Here is a 15,753-nt window from a genome sequence, read left to right on the forward strand (position 1 = left end):
AGAACAGAACCATCTTACTAGGCCCAGTGACAATGAGAACGCGCAAGTGCATGGGAAAGGGAAAGGGGAAAAGTGCATGGAAGGGGGAGAGTGGAAAGTGCGGAGCAGAGAAGAACATAAATAACAAAAATTAAAATAAATAGATAATAGAGGCAATAAACAGTCGTAGTGCAGCCAGAAAGTGCTGTGTTTAAGGCAGCAGACTGGGTAAGTCTGATAATTGCAGAGAAAAAGAGGAACATGGGGGGTGTGGGGAACTGTATGGGTACAGATACAGTCCCCAGTGCAAGGGGTGGCCAGGAGGCAGTGCAGGAGGGTGGCAGGGTGAGCAGGTACCTGTGCCCAGGGTACAGAGGGTGGCCAGGTGCACGGTGCCAAGAGGGCAGTTCAGCAGGGGAGAGGGAGAGCGAATGCGGAAGCAAAGAGGAAGGTCTTGAGGAGCTTCCGGAACCAGAGATGGTTCTCCTCAAGTTTTAGAGTGGCAGGGAGGCTGTTCCAGAGGGAGGCCCGAGCCGAAGACATATCTACCCCCAGCTCGTTTCTTTGAAAAACGACTGACCCTGAGGGAGTTAGAAGTAGAGGAGGGAAGAGCTCGAGAGGGGAGGTATTTGCGGAGGGATAGCTGAAGGTATTTTAGACCCAGGTCCCAGAAAGCCTTGTGGACAATGCAGAGGTTATTGAATTTAATTCTAGCGCCCACTGGGAGCCAGTGGAGAGATTTCAGAGCTGGAGAGATACGATCCCAGGGATTGAGGCCAAGGACAAGTCTGACAGTCCTGTTCTGGATTAGTTGCAGAGGGCATAGAGTAGAGGCAGGTAGATTTAGAAAGTGGCTGTTACAATGGTCCAGCCTAGAGAGTACCAGAGCTTGGGATACCATGAGCTTCTGGGGGAAGGAGAGGTAAGGCAGAGTACCTCTAAGGAGGTGCAGTAGGAAATTTGACTTTTTACAGACCTCAGATGTGGGCGTAGAAGGAAAGGGTGGAGTCAAAGATGACCCTGAGGTTCTTAGCCTCGCAGGTGGGGGTAGGAAGAGGGCCAAGGGAGGCCAGCCAGAGAGTGAGGGGAAAGGATGGTGAAGGTGAGCCGATAAGGAGGATCTCCGTCTTGCTGGCATTCAGACAAAGATCATTGGCGGCACACCAATCTTGAATGGCAGTTAGTCAATCAGGGATGAGAGAGGGAGAGGAGGTGGCCGAGGGAATCCTGAAAATTAGTGGAGTATCGTCAGCGTAGCACTAGAAGTTTGAGCAGAAAATGGCAATGCAGTGGGCGAGAGTTGCCAGATATTGGTTGAAAAGCCAGGGCAAGAGGTTAGATCCCCGGGAAACACCACAGGTAGAGAGGAAGATAGATGATAGGAAGGACCCAAGTTGGACCTGGGAGGGTCGATTAGAAAGGAAAGAGGTCAGCCAGGCCAGAGCATGATCAGGGAGTTGAACTTAACATTTACCTAGTAACTCTAGTCCATATTTGCAGAGATTTGGCTATCTGTACCACTAGCTGGAAGAGTCAGAAGAGAGTGGTCTTCATTTTTGGGGGCATGTTGGAAAGAAAGTACACAGATAACTTTGTTTGGATTTGGTTTTAGGAAAACGCACCAGACGGTTTTGAGGGGAGTCTAAGGAGACCTGGAGTTAGCTGCAGTTACCTCAGCAAGCCAAAGCATATAAGGGTATCACCAAGTGCTGTGGGAGGTCAGAAGGAGGAGATGGAGTCACTGGTGGACTTTTACCAAATCACTGATGAACTGTATTCAAATAATAAAGGAAAAGGCCCGTCTATCCTTAATTGTATGGTGTTTGCCCTACCTAACGCAAATCTAACTAGGGTGCTCAAGGTCAGTGAGTGTCTCCAAAGTATTAAACTGTGCTCGGTCAAGTACCCTGTTCTGTGTCCCTACTATTATTTAAAGACTCAAAGAAAAGTGGTCCAGGAGAAAGACTCCTTTCTCCTGGACATGCTTGTATATCCTCAGTGTTTCTTGGGAGGGCTTTTTGTGATTCTGTGAACAAGTTCTGTTAATTCTGGCACAGTTCCTGGTTGAAGTCCAAGTTATTTTTCTCTCTCATCTCCCTCCCTCCCTCCCTCCCTCATGAGATGAGTTTGGCTATTCCTTTGGTTATTTTTACACGATTCACTTGCACTGTCACGTGTACGACTGGTCTTAACGTCACCCCACTCACCGGTACTGGGACAAGTGTGATTAGTCCCTTGATAATCTTTATTAACTTCACTCCCTTCTTGGGTACTGGGACAAGTGTGATTGGTCCCTTGATAATCTTTCTTAATCCTCCAAAATTCACTAGTAATGGGACAAGTAATGGGACGAGTATGCGTGGTCCCCTGGTAATCTCTCTTAATCTCCCAACGTTCACTAATACTGGGACTAGTAGGATTGCCCCTTGTTAAACTTCATTCCATTTCTGCCACTCCCCCCACTCGGTTCTCCAGCTGGTCCCGTTAACTCTGTCATACAGAAAAGGTTTTACCGGTGCTTCCCGCGGGGTCGGGTTTGCCCGTCTGACATTGTACTTCTTTCTTATGCGGCTCTGCAGATCCGTTCCTGGTACAGTCTCAACGTTGTTCACAGACCACTCGGTCCACCCTGTCCAGTTCACCCCACCGCCTCCAGGCCTTTCTCATATCTTCGGTTCAGCCTTCTGCTTCCCAGACGGCTCTCTCTTCTCGGCCTGCGCCGCCTACTCCACACCTTGCATTAGCCGACTGCTTCCACAGCTCGGATCCGAACCTCCCAGGCTTCAGGAAAGAGATTGAAGCCTAGGCTTTTGCGAGGACATTTTAAGCTCTCCCAGCGTAGGCTACAGTTCTTAGTCTCTTTCTGCTGTGGCTTCATCATGCTTACCTTATTCATCCCAGTGTGGTTAGCTGTCAGCCACTGAATATTCTTTATGGTTCTTCCATTCTTCTTTTTTACAGTATGAGTGTTTGGTGAAGGCTGACTACTGATAACAATATGGTAGCAACTAGTGACTTGTTTAGAAGGAAGGTTTTGATTCTTGGATGTTATAGCTGCCTCCTCCGGAGAACCTATAGAACACAAGCTCCTGTTCGCAGAAGAGTAGTCTCTCCATGTGAGGTCCAGCTGACCCCAGGGGGATTGTTGTTGCTTAGCTCACCTCCCTAGCCTCTGGGGAGAAGTGGCCAGATCATGCGAATCATCATGGGCACAGGAGCCGAATGGCACGCTCTTGCAAGGAGAGTCCTCTCCAGCAAGGTCAACATGATGCAACGGTTTCCTCTTGTGGTTTGTGCTCCCAGCAGATGTCAGATTGATTTGGCTGAGCCTTTCTCTTCATTTATTTATTTATTTATTGTGCATTTGTAAGGCACTTATACATCAGGCATTGTGTTTCAAAGCGCTCACAGAGCAAAGGGGAGGGAACAGGGGAAAAAAGGCAAATAAAACTGATGAACAAAGACAGAGGCGGTCCTACTAGGCCTTGTGAGCATTTGGATTGTGCAAGTGCAGAGAGAAAAGGGACAGGCAAGGGGGTAAATACTGGGAGTTCCAAAGAGGAGGGAGTACTAGAGAGTCAGTTGCAAGCAATAGTAAGTGCCTGGTAGAGATGACTTGGAGGGTGGTCACCACCAGTGAATAAGTGCAGGCTGTAGGGCAACACCGGCTATTGGAAGTGCTGGGGAAGGGCAGAGGCTGCAATGATTGGACGGAAGGCCAGGACTCAGAAGGACACATAACGGCTCAGGCCACCAATCTCAGCGACTGTGGGGTTTAGCACAGGAGGGAGAGAGGAAAGGAGGAGGTGAAGAGGAAAGTCTTGAGGAGTTTCTGGAATTTGAGGAAATCCGACTCAAGACGGAGAGGAAGGGGGAGGCTGTTCCAGAGGAGGGAGCCAGCCAAGGAAAGAGATCGGCCACCAGCACGCTGCTTAGTTAAGCACTTGACACACAGAGTTGGAGCCGGAAGAACGAGAAGATCTGGAAGTAGAGTATTTGGTGAGAGCAAGTTGTAGATAACGTGGTCCCACACCTTTTAGATGATACAGAGAGATTTGAATTTGATCCATGCAGCAAGAGGGAGCCAGTGGAGAAATGTTAGGGAGAGATGCAGTCTGTGGGCTTAAGGCAAGGATAAGTCTTGCAGTCCTATTCTGGATAAGCCGGAGGAGGTGGAGAGAGGTCGAGGTCAGATTAAGAAAGAGGATGTTACATTAGTCCAACCTCGAGAGTACCAGAGATCTAGATACAATAAGCTTCTGGGGAAAAGTGAGGAAAGGAAAGATCCCTCAAAGGAGGTGTGTTAGGACAGTTTTTCTGAAGTCCAACTAAGAGCTTAGTAAAACCATTCAACTGAGACAGTACAAGACTCCACTCTTAGTAGGAGGCTGTACCACCTGAATATATGGTAGCATAGATAGAGGAGCCAGTCTTTTCCCCGGAGGGAGGGCTGTAGAATCATTACAAATAACTTGTAATATACATATGGTCCAAAGAAACACTGACACATTATGTATTGTAAAAATAAAGGGTTTATTTAAATACAACTAGACCAAGGTAAATCTTTAGAAAACCAAGTAGTCTAGTTAAGTAAAACCTTATCATAACACATCCACTATAGGCCACACCTATTCATGGGGAGTAAAACCATAAGCTACCTTCGGATTATTATATAGTAATTCAAGGGTAGTAGATCCCGTTGATTATGCAGCGACACTCAACAAGGAAATCACATAGTAAACCAACTTGCAAATATACTTCTCTGAATAGTGGAACACAGTTTCAAGGAACAGTATATACCTCTACTACTTTTTTGATAACACACAGTTATACTAGGTGAGTAAGACCATTTTGGTGCAATATACAATTACAGTAGCTTTTCAGCTCAGTGGAACACAGTCTAAGATAAGCAAGCACTCTTTACACTAATTTAGGATGCACCAGGCAGACCAATGTCAGCAACGCCTACAGGAACACTTTTCAAGAATGGCACACTAGCAGGGAAAACCTAATGTTGTAATATATTATTACAGCTGCTTTTCAGATCAGTGCAACACAGATTGAGGTAAGCAATAACTAACTTGTTTTAGGATGGCACACAGCTAATATAAGTTAAGTAAAACCTATATACTTTGTAAAGGGCTATCAGCAATTTAAGGTAAGTATAACCTTAGGCAGACTTATTCTGGACAGGCTAACAGCAATGTATATAAAAGAACACAATTGATCAAGACCATAAGTGGTGGACAGAAAAAAAATGACATTGAAGAATGTATTGTTCTGCACATTTCATTAATAACAATTGGTAATATCTGACCTAAAATACACATTTAATTTCACAACCACATATGCATGTTCGTAGCTCCCAACTCCATTGAACCCATTTGAGCAGGCGTATCTCTATTCATCCGCATTCACACTCTCGCACAACTGTACCTATTCACAACTAGCTTTTATAATAATGCAGGCTTCATACAAAAACATATGTACGCTACTTCTTATGCACCATGTTGATCTAATGGTGTAGCTCTGGTTCAACAACAAGTCAGTCGTTTACACGTGTTTCGGAGGGAACGTGCAAACCTTTTAGATGAGGCTCTCAGATGGCTGCAGCCTTCTTCAGGACAATAGTGGGTGCTTCAATACGCCCCACTTTCTATGCCTTGATGTGGTGGCTGCTTACCAACAGTTAAAACAAACAATTCCTCACACCTTAGAGACCCGAAGCTCTTTTGCTTGACTTGTTTTGACCTCATTTGAATTATATGTTTCCTCTGTTTTTGGAGTCTGACAAACTCCATAGGCAACTACTTTTTATATGGTGACACACAGCACCTTCAGTGCAGTGTCACAGAGAAATCCTTTAGATTTATCATAAGGTTTAAATACCTTTTTCTTGTGTGAACTACTGCTCCCAAGAATAGTAAAGTGAAATTGACTTTACTTACCTTTTCTCTTTGTAGGTCAAGCACACCCCATCTTATGTGGAGTGCTGGGGGGTTACCAAGTAGCCCCTTATCCTACATTCTCATGCAACCTTTTGATATTACACTCACTACTTTAAATTGCTGGTGGCAGTGGTTTAATATTTCCTACCACTGTGCTTTCCTACCGCAGGCTGAATCCTCAGCTGCAGTACAGCACCATGGGTGACCATTTTGTTAAAATGGCCCGTGTTCTCTTTTTTTGACATTTTCTGTTTGCGAGGTCTTTCTGTGCATTGAGCCAGGTTTAACACCCCTTTGTTTGTCTTGCCTCTGGCGGGCTTCAGCAGTGTGTCTGGAAAGGCAGGATATGAGGGAGGGTCCAGAAACTCCCCTGTCCTTTGTCTCTCTGGAATGCCATCAGCCTGGACAGCCCCCCTGCTGTGTGATTGACAGCCGAGGCTCTGCATGAAGGGGAGAAACCTGCTTAAAAGGCAAGGCTTCTGGCACTAGAGGCAGAGTCAACCACTGGGAGAACTACCTAAAGAAACCATGAACATAGCTTGCTGCATACTTCTGGACCTTTAAATTGCCCGGTGAAGCCCTGCTGCCTTGCTGAAACTCCTTTATCAATTCGACAGAGATGCTCTGGAAGGGAAGACTTCTGCCCTTGGGTTAGTGGGACCAACTAACCCAGAGACGAACTCCACTGGACCATCTTCCCCGACTGGCTGTACTTCTTCGCTGCTGCACAAACCGAGTGCCAGGGGTCGAGAAATCAATAGTCGAGTGCAATGACTGAAATCCAGCCAGAAGCTCCAGGAGTCTCCTAAGCACCCTCCAGAAGCAGGACCACCAGAGCTTGAGTCCTCTCACCAGAGTGCAGGACCATGGAGGGAAGGAAGCCCAACCTGTATCAGAGATCCGCAACAGTGCTGCTTAGTAAGCACTGAAACCACAAAGTGCTGCTGAACCGCAAAGAACCCATAGCTGACGACCTCCCAACTACTGCCGCAGGAGCCCTCCAGACGTCCTCCCTTTTGTCCCCATGAATGAGGCTCAGGAACACAGGGTCTGCACTGCTGTAGCAAGACAGAATCCAGCCGGACCACTCTTCTTCAAACCAGAGGCACTGTTTAGACTTGGGGCACTTGCCTCATTGTCTTGAGCTTTGTTCTTCTCAGTTAGGAATTGCATTGGCTTGCTTTTAGAGTTCATTCCAACTCTGCTTTCAATTGCCTTTGTAATTGAACCTCTAGTCACTGCAGTTCACTGTGCCTAAGCTGAACCTGCCCATTGTGCCTTTGTACTTGAACCCAGACACTGCAGCTTATTATGACTATGCTGAACCCTGCCCATTGTGCCTTTGTAATTGAACCTCTAGTCACTGCAGTTCACTGTGCCTAAGCTGAACCTGCCCATTGTGCCTTTGTATTTGAACCTAGTCACTGCAGCCCATTCTGCCTTTGTATTTGAACCTAGTCACTGCAGCTCATTGTGCCTTTGCTGAACCTTGCCCATTGTGCCTTTGTACTTGAACCCAGACACTGCAGCTTATTATGACTATGCTGAACCCTGCCCATTGTGCCTTTGTATTTGAACCTAGTCACTGCAGCCCATTCTGCCTTTGTATTTGAACCTAGTCACTGCAGCCCATTCTGCCTTTGTATTTGAACCTATTCACTGCAGCCCATTCTGCCTTTGTATTTGAACCTAGTCACTGCAGCCCATTCTGCCTTTGTATTTGGACCTAGTCACTGCAGCCCATTCTGCCTTTGTATTTGAACCTAGTCACTGCAGCTCATTCTGCTTTTGCTGAACCTTGCCCATTGTGCCTTTGTACTTGTACCCAGACACTGCAGCTTATTATGACTATGCTGTACCCTGCCCATTGTGCCTTTGTACTCAAACCTTTAGTCACTGCAGTTCACTGTGCCTAAGCTGAACCTGCCCATTGTGCCTTTGTATTTGAACCTAGTCACTGCAGCCCATTCTGCCTTTGTATTTGAACCTAGTCACTGCAGCTCATTGTGCCTTTGCTGAACCTTGCCCATTGTGCCTTTGTACTTGAACCCAGACACTGCAGCTTATTATGACTATGCTGAACCCTGCCCATTGTGCCTTTGTATTTGAACCTAGTCACTGCAGCCCATTCTGCCTTTGTATTTGAACCTAGTCACTGCAGCCCATTCTGCCTTTGTATTTGAACCTATTCACTGCAGCCCATTCTGCCTTTGTATTTGAACCTAGTCACTGCAGCCCATTCTGCCTTTGTATTTGAACCTAGTCACTGCAGCTCATTCTGCTTTTACTGAACCTTGCCCATTGTGCCTTTGTACTTGTACCCAGACACTGCAGCTTATTATGACTATGCTGTACCCTGCCCATTGTGCCTTTGTACTCAAACCTTTAGTCACTGCAGTTCACTGTGCCTAAGCTGAACCTGCCCATTGTGCCTTTGTATTTGAACCTGGTCACTGCAGCTCATTGTGCCTTTGCTGAACCTTGCCCATTGTGCCTTTGTACTTGAACCTTTAGCCATTGTAGCCCACCGCCATTGTACTCGAACCTTAGGCACTGTAGCTCATTGGGCCCATGTTGAATCCTCTGCCCATCTGAAACAGCCTACTTAGCTCACTGCGTCTATAGGAATCTAGCCCCACATCATGCCTAGCACACCCGGCAGCCTGCTAGTGTATTTATTCTAATTATCCTCCTACTGTTACAACTGTCCTGTGGGATCTCACTGCTTCACACTTCCAGGAGTCGATACCCGTGATACCCACGGTGCAACCCAGAATCGGGACTCTCTGTCATGATCACAGGCCAGTTTGTAGGTTAATAGTAGCCTTAAGGGTTAATTCCAGGCAGATAGTGGTGTTGCCCTGGGATAGACAGGTAATTTCCCATTGAATCAATAGGACTTCCTGTTTTCCTGCAATGGCCGCCTCATTGCGCCATCCAGAGACTACTCTCACAGGTCTAGTCTATTTCAGTATTATCCTATATATTGCAGGTTCACCTGGAGACTCGCGCTTCGCGTCGTTGACTGCTTGCAGTACTAACGCTTACCGCGGTCTCTCAAGACGTCCCCCTCAGCTGTTTCCAGTCATAGCCCTTAGCTTTCTCCGCATTTCTCCTTCCCCCGCTTTCCTCCCATTTTAGTCTAGTTCCAGCCCTTACATTTTATTTTCCGTCGTGTTGTGAAACTCTCTCCTCAGTGAATACCGGGAGGGACACGAACAATTTGCAAGTTGTCATGCATGCTGGACGCTACGCTCGTAGGACAGCGAGACCGTTCTACTCCAAATGGAGGCTATTCGATACGTTACCGGGAAAACGACGTTTACACTTTTCACGTCGCTAACTTCACGTGACTTTTGCTTCGTCACGTGAACTACGGTATCACGTATTTAAGCAGCGTAGAAACTTCACTCGCTGCTTCTGATCGTCTCTATTTGCGTTGTGTAGCTGAACCTCTGATCTACATCCTGGCATAATCCTACAGCTACTTTTGGGCCTTCGATAGCGTGTGTTCCGCCACACGCTGATTCCTGGAGCTATCCCTTCGCGTGATAATGCACACGCGTTCTCTGTCTTCAAATGCGGCTGGCCAAGGCTGCGTGAATCCGGCCCGCGTGTAAAATCCACACGCGCTCTTTGTCTTCACACGCGGCTGGCCAAGGCTGCGTGAATCCTGCCCGCGTGTAAATCCACACGCGCTCTTTGTCTTCAAGTGCGGCTGGCCACGGCTGCGTGAATCCTGCCCGCGTGTAGAATCCACACGCGCTCTTCGTCTTCAAGTGCGGCTGGCCAAGGCTGCGTGAATCCTGCCCGCGTGTAGAATCCACACGCGCTCTTCGTCTTCAAGTGCGGCTGGCCAAGGCTGCGCGAATCCTGCCCGCGTGTAAATCCACACGCGCACGTTGTTTTCACACGCGGCTGGCCCAGGCTGCGCGAATCCTGCCCGCGTGTAAAATCCACACGCGCTCTTCGTCTTCAAGTGCGGCTGGCCAAGGCTGCGCGAATCCTGCCCGCGTGTAAATCCACACGCTCACGTTGTCTTCAAACGCTATTTTCTTCTAACTCCTGCATCTGTGGAATTAACAGAAGGATTGATCCCTAAAGTGGGAAGGAAGCCTTTCAAGGATCATTGGAAGTGACTTTGAACTGAACTTTGGACGCTATCCTGTGGTGAATTCAACCCGTATCTAGCGTGAGCCTCGTTCCGTTCGGGATAAGTCTCCCTTACTAATTTTCCCTTCCCTGTCGTTTTGTTCTTCATTTCAAATCCATCAAGAGACTTCTGGATTGTTCTACCTAGAGATACAGGTCAGTGTGATCATTCCTGTCATTATCTACTTCATCATACTCAGATTGGAGCAGTTATTCATGATACTTTAATTTGTCCTAGGCTGGATTACTATACCTTACCCACGCCCTTTCCAGTGATCCATCGCTCTGCCTGTTTTATCAGCCAGAGGGTTGTATCATTTGGAAGGTCTTTGTTGACTTCACGACTATCAAGTCGGGTGAACAGGGATCCGGAAGACCCTACCTCCTGTATCCTTTTTAGTATTGTATCCTTTTCAGTTGATACTTTGGTACATTTCTGACACAAGTATTCTTTTGTGGTGTTGTTGTAATTGCGAAGGTTTAGTCTCTAGTATTCTTATGCTAGTCGCAGTGTTTTTCGTCGCCGTTTATGCGGCGAATTTCTAGTCACAGTTGACAGTTGCAACTGCCAGCAAGGAGCGCACGCAGCTGTTGCATTATTATCTCAGCTGCTAGTGTTTTCAAGAGGCGCTCCTCTACTCGATGAGTCAAATATATTATTGTCTGCATGTTAGTTTTTTCGAGTGGAGCTGCCTCTGACATTTAGGCATTGTTTTCAGGCTGTTGGTGTATTGTGCTGTTGATATTAAAATAACAAATGTTCTCCTCAGCCTAGTTGATAAATGTCATTTACCTGCACATTACTCGATAGTTAATCCATTTTATGTATATATTCTGAGACATTAGGTGGAGGGTTGTTACACTCACTACCGTTGGTTATTATAGGGTTATTCCTTTTCCCTTATACTTCACTTAGGTATTTAGGATAAGGGGTGAATTGAGTTTGGGTTTTACCTCATGTTCTAGAACTCTCTAGTCATCTTACCCCCCTTTAGTGTTTGCTGCCTCCATTATACCAACATTCTTCAGGACTAGCGCCCCTGTGTGAAAACAGGATGGAGAGCTCATAAAAAATAATCATCAGGTGAGCCTGGGGGTATACTTGGGGACTAAAATCCTAAACAGTCTATTGAGAGAGATATTCCCAAGGGGTGGATATTAAGGAAAGTTATTGTTTGATGTTTCCACAGTAATTCTCTGTTCCTTGAAGAAAGGATTGGTAAAGATCTCTCAGGGCGTTCCCGCAGAGTTCAGGTAAGCGTTACACTCTCAACATGGAGGAGCCCGAGACTGTAAGCCGCGCACTAGTAGTTCTCGCTCCCCGGACCGCGGAATTAGCTCTGCCCCCGACTTCCGGAATGGTATTTCCAGCAACAGGAAGTTCGGTACTACGCGTTGCTTCTCTATTCAGAGTCGCGCTGTGCACCGTAAGTTCGCTACCTTCTTATCTGAGATATTTGTCTACTGCTTTTCAGAGGACCGCTCCTTGTAGCTTCAATCCTTTTTCTCTTTCCTTTTCCGTTTTCTGGAAACTTAGAAATCTCAAATTCTTTCTGAGCCTGGCGGATCAACAGGAAGCCACCTCCCTGTTTTCCCGGCTGTTCTCTCTGGTAGTGTTTTTTGTTCTGTCTAGCGATTTGTGCTTCCGTGTTTTCTCACAGGGGTACCTCCCTCTGATCTTGTTTACCTTTTTACGTCTACATTAGACTTCAACTTCAGACCTCCTATTCAGTCTTCAGTTCCCTCGAGCTCAAGCCCTCTATCCTGCTCATTACAATTCCTCCCTTGGGCTATCACCTGTTGGTAAGACTCCAAATCCTACAGCATTCTTGCACCTTCGTGTCTTTACTTCTGGACATATCCTTACCTCTTAAATATTATAATAGGCGCCCTGCCAATTTATCACATCCGATTGAAAAAGAAAAGCTTAGAAGAGAATAGGCTTGTCAGGGTAAGCTGCCTCTCTATATCCCTACCACTCTACTGATTAGGGATTCTGTATCCTTACTTACCTGAAATTCTATTCTGTTTCTATCAGAATCCTCCCTGACAAGATTCCGGTCCACAGCCAAACCAGTGTGACCCACCACCAGCCGCTGCAGGAATCCATGCTCCCCAGCAGCACATCACAGGGTTTTTTCCCTTTGGGGTTTCCCCTGGAGACTCCACTTCAACCTAGCCTTTGGCTGGGTTTGAGAGGGGTTTTCAGGTAATAACCTCCTGCTTCCATTCTGAGAGGGTTGACCATCACGGAGGTAGGTGTCATTTACAATTGCCGAGAGATAATTTGCTTCAAGTGCTTTATTATTATAAAGTTATTACACCTCCCAAGAGAGCACAACAGGTACCCCACAGCGCTCATGAGAGGCTTACACAACTCTTCCATGACCATCCTATCTACTGATACCAGTATGGAAAATCCACATCCAAACCCCCCAATTGAACCTCCTAGCAACCCATGTAGTCTAGTCCACAGAAATTCTAGGTTGAGAGCCAGACTTTTGAAACTCCATGAGCCTCTAACTAGAACACTACCTCCCTCCAACAAAAGAACCAACATCCAGAAGGACAATATTGTTCATCTCCGTAGCCGTAGACCTCTCCCCACCTCTTCTAAAATTGGACTGTCTCATCTGACAGCCCCACCCCTCAAAGGGGGATTAATAAATGCAAGATCCCTGATTGCACATGCAACAGACATCTGCGATCTAATAGTGCTCAACAACCCGGACTTCATCACCATCACAGAGTCTTGGCTGCATGATGCTGCAGGACCTCTACTCTCTTTAGCAATCCCAGAAGACTTCACAATACTTAGACAAGACAGAACCAATACACGTGGCGGTGGTATTGCTAACATTGTTAAGTATAGCCTAGGTATGAGGATTGCGCCTACAACAGTTTCTGATTCATGCGAAACACTCACCATCAAACTTCCTTTAGCTAGCTCCCAAACATTGACTATCCACCTCATCTATAGACCACCTGGACCCATAGGGACATTCGAGGAGGACCTCCATAATTTACTGTCTGAATAACCTTAAAACCTCCTCCCAACTACTTGTCCTAGGGGACTTCAACTTGGGTTTCAACGACCCTTCAGATAAAAATGCCACTATCATTGCGAACTCCCTTGCTAACCTGGGTATAATGCAAAAAACTATAGAACCTACTCATATCAAAGGTAGAATCCTTGATTGGCTAGCAGACTACAACTGCACCGCCAACATCAAAGCCATCATCCCCCAACCATAGACTGATCATTTCTTCTTGTCATTTGAATGATCTACCTCCAGACCACCTCCTCCAGTATCGATCATGGCCCTGCCTTGTCCAACAAGAAATAAAAAGAGCATCACCATAGACAAAGTAATCCCGGCCATTCTACCCATCCTTGATGGATTAGAGGATCATTTAGACCCGGAAACATTAGTCAAGGAATATAATAAAATTATGCTAACTACCATTGACAATATCGCACCTATGAAACTTAGACAAAGTAAACCTAAATCTCACTTAAACAAATGGTTCACTCCTGAACTAAAGGGCTTGCGACTACTCAAGAGGAGTTGCAAAACAGCATGGAGGCTTACCCCTTCAGAAGATCACAAAAAGAAACTAACAGAAATCTCCTCCCACTATAAAAAAGAAATCTATCTGGCCAAACTAAACTCATTCAACACGCGTATCGCCAATGCCAATTCAAGCATGAGAGAACTATTCACCATCCTCAAGGAACTAGAGTCACTCATCCCCATTCCAGAAATATGCTCTAAAGATAAAAAGTCGGTGCTCCGATATCCAGCAGGCCTTATCAAATAAAATCTCCTTACTCCAAACAAAAACAGCAAATAAGAAAGCCTCCCTTACACAGCCACCTAAGACCAATAACCCAATTATAGACCCTGCCCTATGTCGTAAATCTCCCCCCGTCTCACCTGTGATCGGGATCTCCCTTGTTCGGCCGCAGGACTCTTCCTGTGGATGGTTCGGGTCCTGAATAGGCTCGCCCGAGCCTAGTCAGGTTGCAGGATGCGTTCAGAGTTCCGGGAAGTTTGTGGTTCCAGGGTATCCAGGATTTAGCGATAAACGAGTAAGTAGGGGGGGAAATCCAGGAACAGGATAAAAGGCAAGGAAGGAAGTAAGAGGATCAAAGGGACCAATGTAGAAGGTAAGCACATGTCGGGTCACTACCGAAGATAGCGTTGAGACGCGCGGACCCGCAGGGGCGTGACCAATTTATAGTACGTGCCACGACGTGAAAAGCTAGTGCGTAGCACGAAGCTTGGTACGGCCATGTTGGGAGGAACAAGGAGTACAAGCCCTTCGTGACAATGACCATGAGGTCCAGAAGGGGCAATTTCGCCGGGTCATGACAGCATGCCCACTCCGAAGACTGGTTCCTCCAGGCTTGCCTGGGTGAATAAGATGGAATCTTCTGAGCAAACGAGGGGTCTTTAAATTAGAAACTGGTTCCCATGTTCTCTCGCTAGGGGGGTAGCCTTTCCACTCGACCAGATATTGGAGTCTACCCCTCCTATACCTGGAATCACATATCCTGGACACCTCATATTCCAACTGGTCGTCCACAACAACAGGTGTGGGTTTGAAGGGTTTTCGAGTAGAAGTAACGTAGGGTTTCAACAGGGAAGTATGGAAGACTGGATGCATCTTCTTCCAGGAATCCGGGAGCTTAAGTCGGAAGGAGACAAGATTAATGATCTCCTTTATAGAAAATGGACCATAATAGCGAGGAGCTAATTTGTTTGGTCGTAGATGTCGAGGTAACATTTTCGAGGCTAACCAGACTTGATGGCCAACTGAATAGGAGGGTGATGGTCTTCTCTTAGAGTCTGCATATCTTTTGGTTCGAGTCTGGGCCTGTTCTAACTGATCCTTTGCCTCTCTTTGTAAGTCGATCAGCGTCTGAATCCAAGAGTCAAGGGTAGGTACCGGAGTAGATTCTGGAAGAACTGATGGTAAAACAGACGGGTGATAACCTTGACTGCAATTGAAAGGGCTGATCTTGAGAGCTGAATGATCTGAGTTATTGTAGGAGAATTCGGCTAAAGGTATAAGGCGAGACCAATCGTCTTGAACCTTGGTGGCAAAATAACGAAGATATTGCTCCAGGGTTTGATTTACTCGTTCCATTGCCCCATTGGTTTGTGGATGATAGCCTGAAGAAAGGGCACGTTGGATTCCTAGAACATGACAGAGATGTTTCCAGAATTGTGAAATATACTGAGGTCCCCGATCCGAAATAATCTTGGAAGGAAGGCCATGAAGACGAAAAATATGTTCCAGGAAAATTCCAGCAAGTTCTGAGGAAGATGGTAGTTTATACAATGGTGTAAAATGAGCTGGATGAGTGAACAAGTCAATGGTTACCATGATGGTTGTATATCCTCGGGAAGGTGATAATTCAACAATGAAGTCAGTGGCAATAACTTCCCAGGGTCTGGTTGGCAACGTAGGTTGTAGAAGCAGACCCGCCGGCCTCTGATTATCGTATTTGTTCTGACTACAAATAGCACAGGTCTTGATGTATTGAACTACACTGGACTTCATCCCTGGCCACCAGAACTGTCTTTGTATAAGACGGAAGGTATTGGTACTCCTCGATGGCCGGAGTGAAGAGTATCATGGCATAGATTCATTACCTTCTATTGAA

General features: G+C 46.4%; 1 protein-coding gene across 2 annotated transcripts in view; it reads right to left on the reverse strand.

The window, feature by feature from the left end:
• LOC138447901 (protein GPR108-like) overlaps window positions 1-15,753 on the reverse strand; it is an 851,977-nt gene that overhangs the window by 682,681 nt on the left and 153,543 nt on the right. The gene's annotated exons all lie outside the window — the stretch shown is intronic.

The sequence above is a fragment of the Ambystoma mexicanum genome, chromosome 3q (assembly GCF_040938575.1).
Source record: "Ambystoma mexicanum isolate Mex_15411 chromosome 3q, UKY_AmexF1_1, whole genome shotgun sequence".
In the NCBI taxonomy this organism is placed as follows: domain Eukaryota; kingdom Metazoa; phylum Chordata; class Amphibia; order Caudata; family Ambystomatidae; genus Ambystoma; species Ambystoma mexicanum.